The 9,016-nt window shown below is 42.9% G+C and overlaps 1 pseudogene; it reads left to right on the top strand.

The window, feature by feature from the left end:
- The first annotated feature begins 3,739 nt into the window (after positions 1 to 3,739).
- LOC102981735 (acyl-protein thioesterase 1-like) lies at positions 3,740 to 4,281 on the top strand (annotated as a pseudogene).
- Positions 4,282 to 9,016: the final 4,735 nt, after the last annotated feature.

Below are 9,016 nucleotides of genomic sequence, written 5' to 3'. Positions count from 1 at the left end.
CACTAAGAGTGTATGGTATTACCCTATGTCTAACGTTAACCAATTAAAATACATGGTCAAATATTACTCTGGAAGTTTCTGTGAGGGTATTTTCGGATGATCGTAGCATTTAAGTAGGTGGACTTAAGTACAGCAGATTACCCTCCATAATGTAGGTGGGACTTATCCAATTAGTTGAGAGGCTGAATAGGAAAAAGACTGACTTCCCCCAAGAAAGAGGAATTTGAACTACAGTATCGGCTCCTGGCCCATCCTTCAAATTTTGCACACACATTTCATTGGTTCTATTTCTCTGGAGAACCCTGACTAATATACCATATTTTCTATCTCTTAAAGAAAGAGCATTGGTAGTGGAAGAGACGGTGGAGAGAGAGAGACAGAGACAGAGACAGAGAGAGAAAGAGAGAGAGAGAGAGACAGAGGCCAAATGATATGTGAGTCCCTGGGTCCAGCTCTCCAGGACTTTCGCTTTTACATGAGCCAGTAAATTCCCTTTTTGCTTAAGTTAGTTGGAGTTGAGTTTCTGTTATCTGAAAACAGAGTCCTGACTAATACAAATTTCAATTTCTTTTCTCCTCTCTTTCTCTTTCTTCAAATTCAATGGCAAAGGATAAATGTACCGGTTATTTTTGTTCAGAATAAATATCTCTGGAACTTCCATCTAAAAATGAGTCCCAAGCCACAGCCATATGTTCTCCCTATATTTGACATAACACAATACTTTCTTACATTGGCCTTGCATTTTTAACATTCAAAATATTTTTCACGGAACTTCCCTGGTGGTGCAGTGGTTAAGAATCTGCCTGCCGATGCAGGGGACACGGGTTGGAGCCCTGGTCCGGGAAGGTCCCACATGCCGCGGAGCAACTAAGCCTATTCGCCACAACTACTGAGCCTGCGAGCCACAACTACTGAGCCCATGTGCCACAACTACTGAAGCCCGCATGTCTAGAGCCCGTGCTCCGCAACAATAGAAGCCACCACAGTGAGAAGCCTGCGCACCACAACAAAGAGTAGCCCCCGCTCACCGCAACTAGAGAAAGCCTGCACACAGCAACGAAGACCCAACACAGCCAAAAATAAATAAATTAATTAATTAAAAAATATTTTTCACATGTATTTTTTTATTTGACCTTGGAGTTTATTTTTAATGGGCTTTGACCTGTATAAAATAATGCTACCCAGATCCTCCCCTAGCTAAAGATGTTGGTGAGTAGTCACAACATCAATTGCATCTATCTAGTAAAGTCCATTATATGTGTACATTCAGAATGCCCTGCTTAGAAAGTCCATTTTCCAAAAGTTTAGAAAATTACAGTGAAAGTGAGGCTCAGGATCCACTTTACATTTCAGGTTATAGGACTAACAATAGTTCTTTTCCTTTAATAGTTTAGTTTCTTGTTTTGTGCTAGAAAGCCATCTCAGCTCTTTTCGCCCATGGTTGTTCATTTGTTATTAGGAAAAGGTTTATCTTCTCCGTTGCTATGTTCCTGATCTTGTTCTTAAGAGGAATAGATTTCCCTGTATAACATTTCAAGCCACTTGTGTTCATTAACGATGTAGATAATCTTGACATTAGTCAGTTTTGAAGCAAAGCATGCTCTAGAGAGGCCATTGTTTTCCCATAGGAGTAAAAAAAAAAAGAAAAAAATTTTAATTGCTTATGGCTAGTCATTAGAAGCAAACCCTCAAAGACAGCAACACAGAGCAACCAGAATTACTCTACTTCCATATGGAGAAGAAAAAAGACATATGAATCTTGTGGTTGTATTCAAAAAGAAGAAACTCAGCTTTGAAAACCCTCTTGGTTCCTCCCCAACTTAAAATTTCTTGTTAATTTTTTAAAAATTATTTATTTATTTATTTATTTGGCTGCATCAAGTCTTAATTGTGGCACGCCGGATCTTCGTTGCGGAATGCGGGATTCTCTCTAGTTGTGGCGTGCAGGCTTCTAGAGCGCGTGGGCTTAGTTGCCCCGCGGCCTGTGGGATCTTAGTTCCACAACCAGGGATCAAACCCGCGTCCCCTGCAGTGGAAGGCACTTAACCACTGGACCATCAGGGAAGTCCCTCTTGTTTCTTCTATACACATTATAATGCAATTACTTCTGGCGTATTTAGCATTAGCTGTAAAATATATGAAGTTTCCCAAAGCACAACATATTAATGCTTATAGTAGAGCAAAAAAGAGTTTCGCCAGGCTTCCCGTGTTACCAATTATTATTATTTTTTAAAATTAATTAATTAATTTTATTTATTTATTTTTGGCTGCATTGGGTCTTCGTTGCTGCGCGCGGGCTTTCTCTAGTTGCGGCGAGCGGGGGCTACTCTTTGTTGCGGTGCGCGGGCTTCTCACTGCGGTGGCTTCTCTTTTTGCGGAGCCGGGCTCTAGGGCGCGCAGGCTTCAGTAGTTGTGGCTCTCGGGCTCTAGAGCGCAGGCTCAGTAGTTGTGGTACACGGCTTAGTTCCTCCGCGGCATGTGGGATCTTCCCGGACGAGGGCTCGAACCATGTGTCCTGCATTGGCAGGCGGATTCTTAACCACTGCGCCACCAGGGAAAACCCCGCGAATTATTTTTTTTTAATTCTGGTGATCTGTGGCACACGGACTTAGTTGCTCTGCGGCATGTGGGATTTTCCCAGAACAGGGCTCAAACCCATGTGTCCTGCATTGGCAGGCGGATTCTTAACCACTGCGCCACCAGGGAAAACCCCGCGAATTATTTTTTTTTAATTCTGGTGATCGGTTTTAGGAGTTTGTTTTGCCACAATCTAAAAGAACATCCTATAACAAAATTTGTTGGGAAGATTAAAGTAATATTTTTAACCCCAACATGGTTGATCTTGGATTTTAATAATCTGAATTACTTTGATGTATTTTGTTTCCAATTTGAAATCTATGCTGTTCTGACTCATTTTTTTCCAAGAGTTTAGACGGAGGCATTTGAATTATATATATACATGTGTAGAGAGTTCGGCTGAAATAGGGGGTTTTTGTGACATATGTTCTTACAGAGCAGAAAATGGTCATATGGTCAAATTATTACAGTATTATAGGAAAGCAATTACCACACTCTCCACTTCCATTCACCCATCTTTCCTAATCGCATCCTCTTTCTCACCTGTCAATCAGTTTTCTGCAATGTGTAAAAGCCCTCTCTCAGTTAGAAGATGAGTAGTTTATGAGAATAATGTCTACATAATAATTTGATGTCCTTTTTACCCTTGATGGGATTCTCTCCACTCTAATCCTTAAAATTGATACTTTAGCAATTTTACAAGCAATTTCTACGGTGGCAGCATCTTCACTTTCGTGCAGGGTGATTAGTAGCCCAGCTCTCATGATTTCTGGCTACTATGCTTTAGAGGTCATGCCACACACATTGTCATGAGCTTTTTTTTTTTTTTTTGTCATGTCCTCACCCAAAGTGTAAAATAATTTTGCATTAAGAGTGAGAATTGTGACACCATTTTACAGATGAAAGGACTGAAATTTGACCTGAAACTTAGTCAACATCTGAGTTCTATGTAGAGGCAGATATTCTGCAGAGAGCCCGCAAAAGAATAAATAAAATAACACACAAGTTTCACTAACCCTAAAGAAAGTTTCTGAATATGGGTGTAAATGAAGAGTCAGTGATACATTTAAGAACTCTGCTGCGCGCACGCGCCTGAGCGCGCGCCCTTGAGCCGCGGCGTGGCGCCGGCTCCGCCTTCCGCTTGCGACGGCGCAGTCGGTAGATGTCTTCTTGGTTTGACGTTATTGGGCTTTCACTAGATTCACAGGAAGATGAAAGTGGAATTAAACAGGCAGCAGAAAGTGTAAAAGCTTTGATAGAGCAAGAGGTGAAGAATGGCGTTCCTTCTAACAGAATTATTTGGGGAGGATTTTCTCAGGGAGGGGCCTTATTTCTGTACACGGCACTGACCACACAGCAGAAGCTGGCTGGCCTCACCGCTCTCAGCTGCTGGCTGGCCCTGCGGGCTTCCTTTCCACAGGGTCCTATCAGTGGCGTGAATAGAGACATTGCTGTTCTTCAGTGCCATGGAGATTTGGGTCCTTTAGTTCCCCTAATGTTGGTTCCCTTACTGCCGAAAGGCTGAAAACATTGGTAAATCCAGCCAATGTAACCTTCAAAACCTATGGAGGCATAATGCACAGTTCATGTCAACGGGAAGTGATGGATATCAAGCAGTTCATTGATAAACGCCTACCTCCCATTGATGACGTCACTAAGAGGCCTTGTGGAGAAGTGCACACCAGTATCATCGTCGTAGAGTAAAACTTCTTCTTGTGCCCAATCTTGAAACCTCTAATGTTTGCAGTGTTAAAATGTTTTGCAAATACACACCAATGACACAGACTAAATAAATCTCCTCATGGGAAATTTATGATCATTTAAGTTTCTATGTATGTATTTGTATAATATGATCCAGAATATACTAGTATTAAAATAGGTGAAGCAGCTAGCATCTTTTTCCCAAATGTAATTCAGAAAAATAATAAAATACTGCAACCAGACTTTTTATTACATCACTTGAAAATGATCAGTATGCTTAATGAAAACTTGTTCAGGTATAAGTGAGCAGTTAAGACATAAACAGTTTATGCGTGCTATGACTTAGACTCTGGACTTATTCCCAAATTACTTAGTCACCATGCAGTATCTGTATTTTTATTAAATGTGTTCATATGTACTTAATGATTATAAAACATAATAAGAATGAGGTGTTATTACATTATTCCTAATAATAGGATAATGCTTCTAAGTGTCAATAAATAGGAATATTGCTGTCTTCAAAAAAAAAAAAAAAAGAATTCTGTTAACTCAGCAGTGGGGCTTTTCCGAACCATCATGGGTGGACAAAATGACGGCTCATTCAAAGCCACATGCTACCCTGGAATGCCACAGCAGAGCAGCACGAAGAAATGCAAAGTTCAATTAAAAAGAGCTCCTTGAGAGCGCCAAGATCAACCCTGTTGTTTAATTAAATTGTTGATATTTTGGAGAACTGAATATTCAACTGATCTTATTTCTCAGGCAACCTTTGTCTCATCTTAGACTCTCCAAAATGCAAAGCCAGTGAGATGGGGCATGTCTTGTTTCTCCCCAAGGACACTGCTCGGTGCTCTACAATTCTACCTGCTAGTCCTCTTCCAGGCCTTGAAGAGTGGGAGTGTGGTGACATTTTCACCCCATTCTCCTGAAGGGGGCTTCTCTCTAGACCGTTTGCACATTTGGAAATGGCACCACAATCCAGTCTTTAAAAGGCCACAGGCGTCATCCTGTGCCAGGGTGATTCCTGGATGGTTCTGGAGATGCAGAGGGAAGGATAATGGTGGGACTTCAAATCTTTGCTTTTCGTGTTTCCTCTTACGTCATGACACTGAGGCAGGCAGCCTGTGAAGAGCTAGGATATCCCTCTGGATTTAGCAGAGACCTGAGGATCCTTTCTGCCCTCTGGGAGCTAGAACACAGGGGTGATGTCTGGTGATGACTTTCCTATTATCTTGACTCTCCACCTTCCTCCATGGGAGAAGACCCTTGGATGGTTATTCTTAGACCAATGGGGGCGGGGAGGTGGTGGTGGCGCGGGGAGGGTGGTGCAGGGCAGGGCTCACAATCAGTTAACTGTAGTCTTTCATGTTTCCATCAAATGATCCCCACTGGAATGAGATGTACCCTATGGGCCTGAAACATAACGCTACTTTATTCGATTGTTCTCACTGACCTATCCCCAAATCCATTCCATTTAAATAACTGGTCCTCCCGGACCTCCCTGGCAGTCCCGTGGTTAAGACTCTGTGCTTCCACTGCAGGGGGCACACGTTTGATCCCTGGTCAGGGAACTAAGATCCTGCAAGCTGCACCAGGTGGCGCGGCCAAAAAGTAAAAAATAAAGAAAAGTATCCGGGGCTTCCCTGGTGGCGCAGTGGCTAAGAATCCGCCTGCCAATGCAGGGGACACGGGTTCGAGCCCTGGTCCGGGAAGATCCCACATGCCGCGGAGCAGCGAAGCCTGTGCGCTACATCTACTGAGCCTGCGCTCTAGAGCCCGCGAGCCACAACTACTGAGCACAGCGTGCCACAACCACTGAAGCCCGTGCACCTAGAGCCCGTGCTCCGCAACAAGAGAAGCCACCGCCATGAGAAGCCGGCGCACCACAACGAAGAGTAGCCCCCGTTCGCCGCAACTAGAGACAGCCCGCGCACAGCAACGAAGACCCAACGCAGCCAAAAAATATATAATAATAATAAAATTAATTAATTAAAAAATTTTTTTAAGTATCTGTAATTATAAAAAATAAATAAATAACTGGTCGTCACAGTCCTGTCAATGGGTGTCAGTGGAGAAGGTGGCTTGAGGGCTACTAAAGTCTGAACTCCCTGAAGTCATATACTCCCATGGGCCTGCCTCAGCAGTTACATACAGTCAATATGGAAATAAACCCTTTGGAATAAGGGAAGACAAAATTCCTCAGGGCACCCAAGGTAAACTTCAAAAATGTGACCTGGAAGAGGAAATATATTAGCCCAGTTAGCCCAGTTAGCCCAGTTAATACCCACTAACATTTTACCGAGGTTTGGTTCCTCACATTAGACTGGTTTTGTTGAGTGATGAGGACATTAATGTTCATCTAAACCATGCGTTTTCACAAGTGGAAAGTGAGACTCAGCATTGAAGTGACCTGCTCCAGGCTTGGAGTGGCACAGAACCGGAATCCAGGTCTTTTACTCTAGTCCAGAGACCTTCCCAAACCTGTTTCTTGTGACTTGGGAAAGCTTGGCACAGCTGGAAGAGACTTGGATCAGCCATCCACAGGGAAGAGGCAGCACCGGGGCACACACTGAGTTCTAGACCATGGGAAGAGGGGGAGCCAAGTCCAAGAGTGGGAGCCTCCATCCTCGCCTGTTAAGGGCTGAATTGTTCCCACAGGCCCTGTGCCTATGGGTGACAGCTGTAGGACAGAGCGTGGGTCGCATGCATCTCCGAGGCACAGCCCCCAGGGAACGGGAAGCCTTTCCACATCTTGAAGGAAGAGATTTAGGAAAGGTGGTCCGCATGCAAGACCCTTGCAAAAATCAGGTTCAGGAGATCCACTTGAGTCTGACGAAGTGAGGCTGGAAGTGCCTTACAAAGACATGAAGCAGCTCAAGACCAATTGTTCTCCCACATTTTTATCTAGAATGGGGCCTATTTGTGTTGTATAATAAAGACTCAGACTGGTGCTCTCAGGGTCCAAATAAGAGCCATACTGAACCCAGAAGTGGGTAAAACCCCACCCTGATGCTTAACACCTTGAAACTGTGAAGCAAATTGTGGTCTCTGCTCTTCTGTGAGATTTTTCACACAATTTTCCTGTGAAATTGGTCAGTAGTATGGATTTCAAGTTATTTTAAGAAAGGGGAAAAAAAAAAGAGAGAGAGAGAACAAAGTGGCCAAAACTTGCCCAAGAACATAAAATGCTTGAAGGCTAGCAGTGGTCTGTACTTCAAGTCCTTAAATCCAGAACCTTGTCCATGGCTGAACCATAGTTTCAAGTGGAATTCTGGGAGTTGCAGCAGTCTCTGCTCCTCCGTTATTATTTGTGTTACAAAATTAGGTTTTCTAAGTACAAAATTAAGGCACATTTTCTAATTAAAATTCTTTTTTTTTTAATTGAAGGATAGTTGATTTACAAAGTTGTGTTAGTTTCTGGTGTACAGCAAAGTAATTCAGTTATATATATATATATGTTCTTTTCCATTATATGATAAACTATTATAAGATATAATATTCAATATCTTATAATAAAATATTGAATATAGTTCCCTGTGCTATACAGTAGCACCTTGTTGTTTATCTAGTTTATATATAGTAGTTTGTATCTGTTAACCCCAAACTCCTAATTTATCCCACCCGCTTTCCCCTTTGGTAACCCATTTGTATCATATTTTAGATTCCACATATAAGTGCTATCATATGATATTTGTCTTTGTCTGACTTACTTCACTAAGTATGATAATCTCTGGGTCCATCCATGTTACTACAAATGGCATTATTTCATTCTTTTTTATGACTGAGTAATATTCCATTACACACACACACACACACACACACACACACACACACACACACACACACACACCCCACATGTTTTTTATCCATCCATCTGTCATTGGACACTTATGTTGCTTCCCTGTCTTGGCTATTGTAAATAGTGCTGCTATGAACATTGGGGTGCATTTATCTTTTCAATAAAATTCTTTCTTTCTTTCTCAGTATTTCTTTAAACATCTGTACTATCTTCCTGCCTCACTAGCTGCTTCTTTACAGTCAGTTTTGCCAGCTCCTTCCTTCTCTTCAGACCTCAAAACATTGCCCTCCAGAGCAATAGATATAGTCTCTCCTTGGGTGATCTCATCCTGTACCACGACTTTACGGATCCACTGTATACGCGGGACCCTCAAATGTAGTTCTCCAGGCCTTATCCCCTTTCCAAGCCCCACACTCATACCCAACTCTCCACTCAGCCTCCCCATGCAGATGACTAGTAAGCATTTCAAATTCAACATGTTTAAGAAGGAACTCTTGGTTTCACAGACCCTTCACTTCCCACTCCCAAACCTACTCCTCCCCAGCCTTCTCCATCCTGGTAAGTGTCACCACTATTCACCTATTTGCTCTAAACCTAAAAGTCTTTCTTCTCACACGCCCATATCCCGCCAAATTCTGTTCAGTTCTGTCTTCAAAATACATTCATAATCGTGACCTCTTTCACCACTTCCACCTCTACCATCATCTCCCAACTGCCTGGCCTTTTAGGATCTCCAGGACGCCACCCTTCACCTCAACAATCTTTTTCCCACTCAGCAGGCGGAGTGGCCCAATACTTAAATCATCATGTTGCCTCTCTACTCAAACGCCTCCCATAACTTCCCATTGCTCATAACATAGAACCTCAGCTCCCCATTGTGGCCGTTCTAGCCCTCATGACCTGGTCCCCACCCACCCGGTCCAGCACCACTACTAACCT

Source organism: Physeter macrocephalus, chromosome 13 (genome assembly GCF_002837175.3).
Source record: "Physeter macrocephalus isolate SW-GA chromosome 13, ASM283717v5, whole genome shotgun sequence".
Lineage (NCBI taxonomy): Eukaryota > Metazoa > Chordata > Mammalia > Artiodactyla > Physeteridae > Physeter > Physeter macrocephalus.
This window is presented reverse-complemented; position numbering and strand designations above follow the sequence as displayed.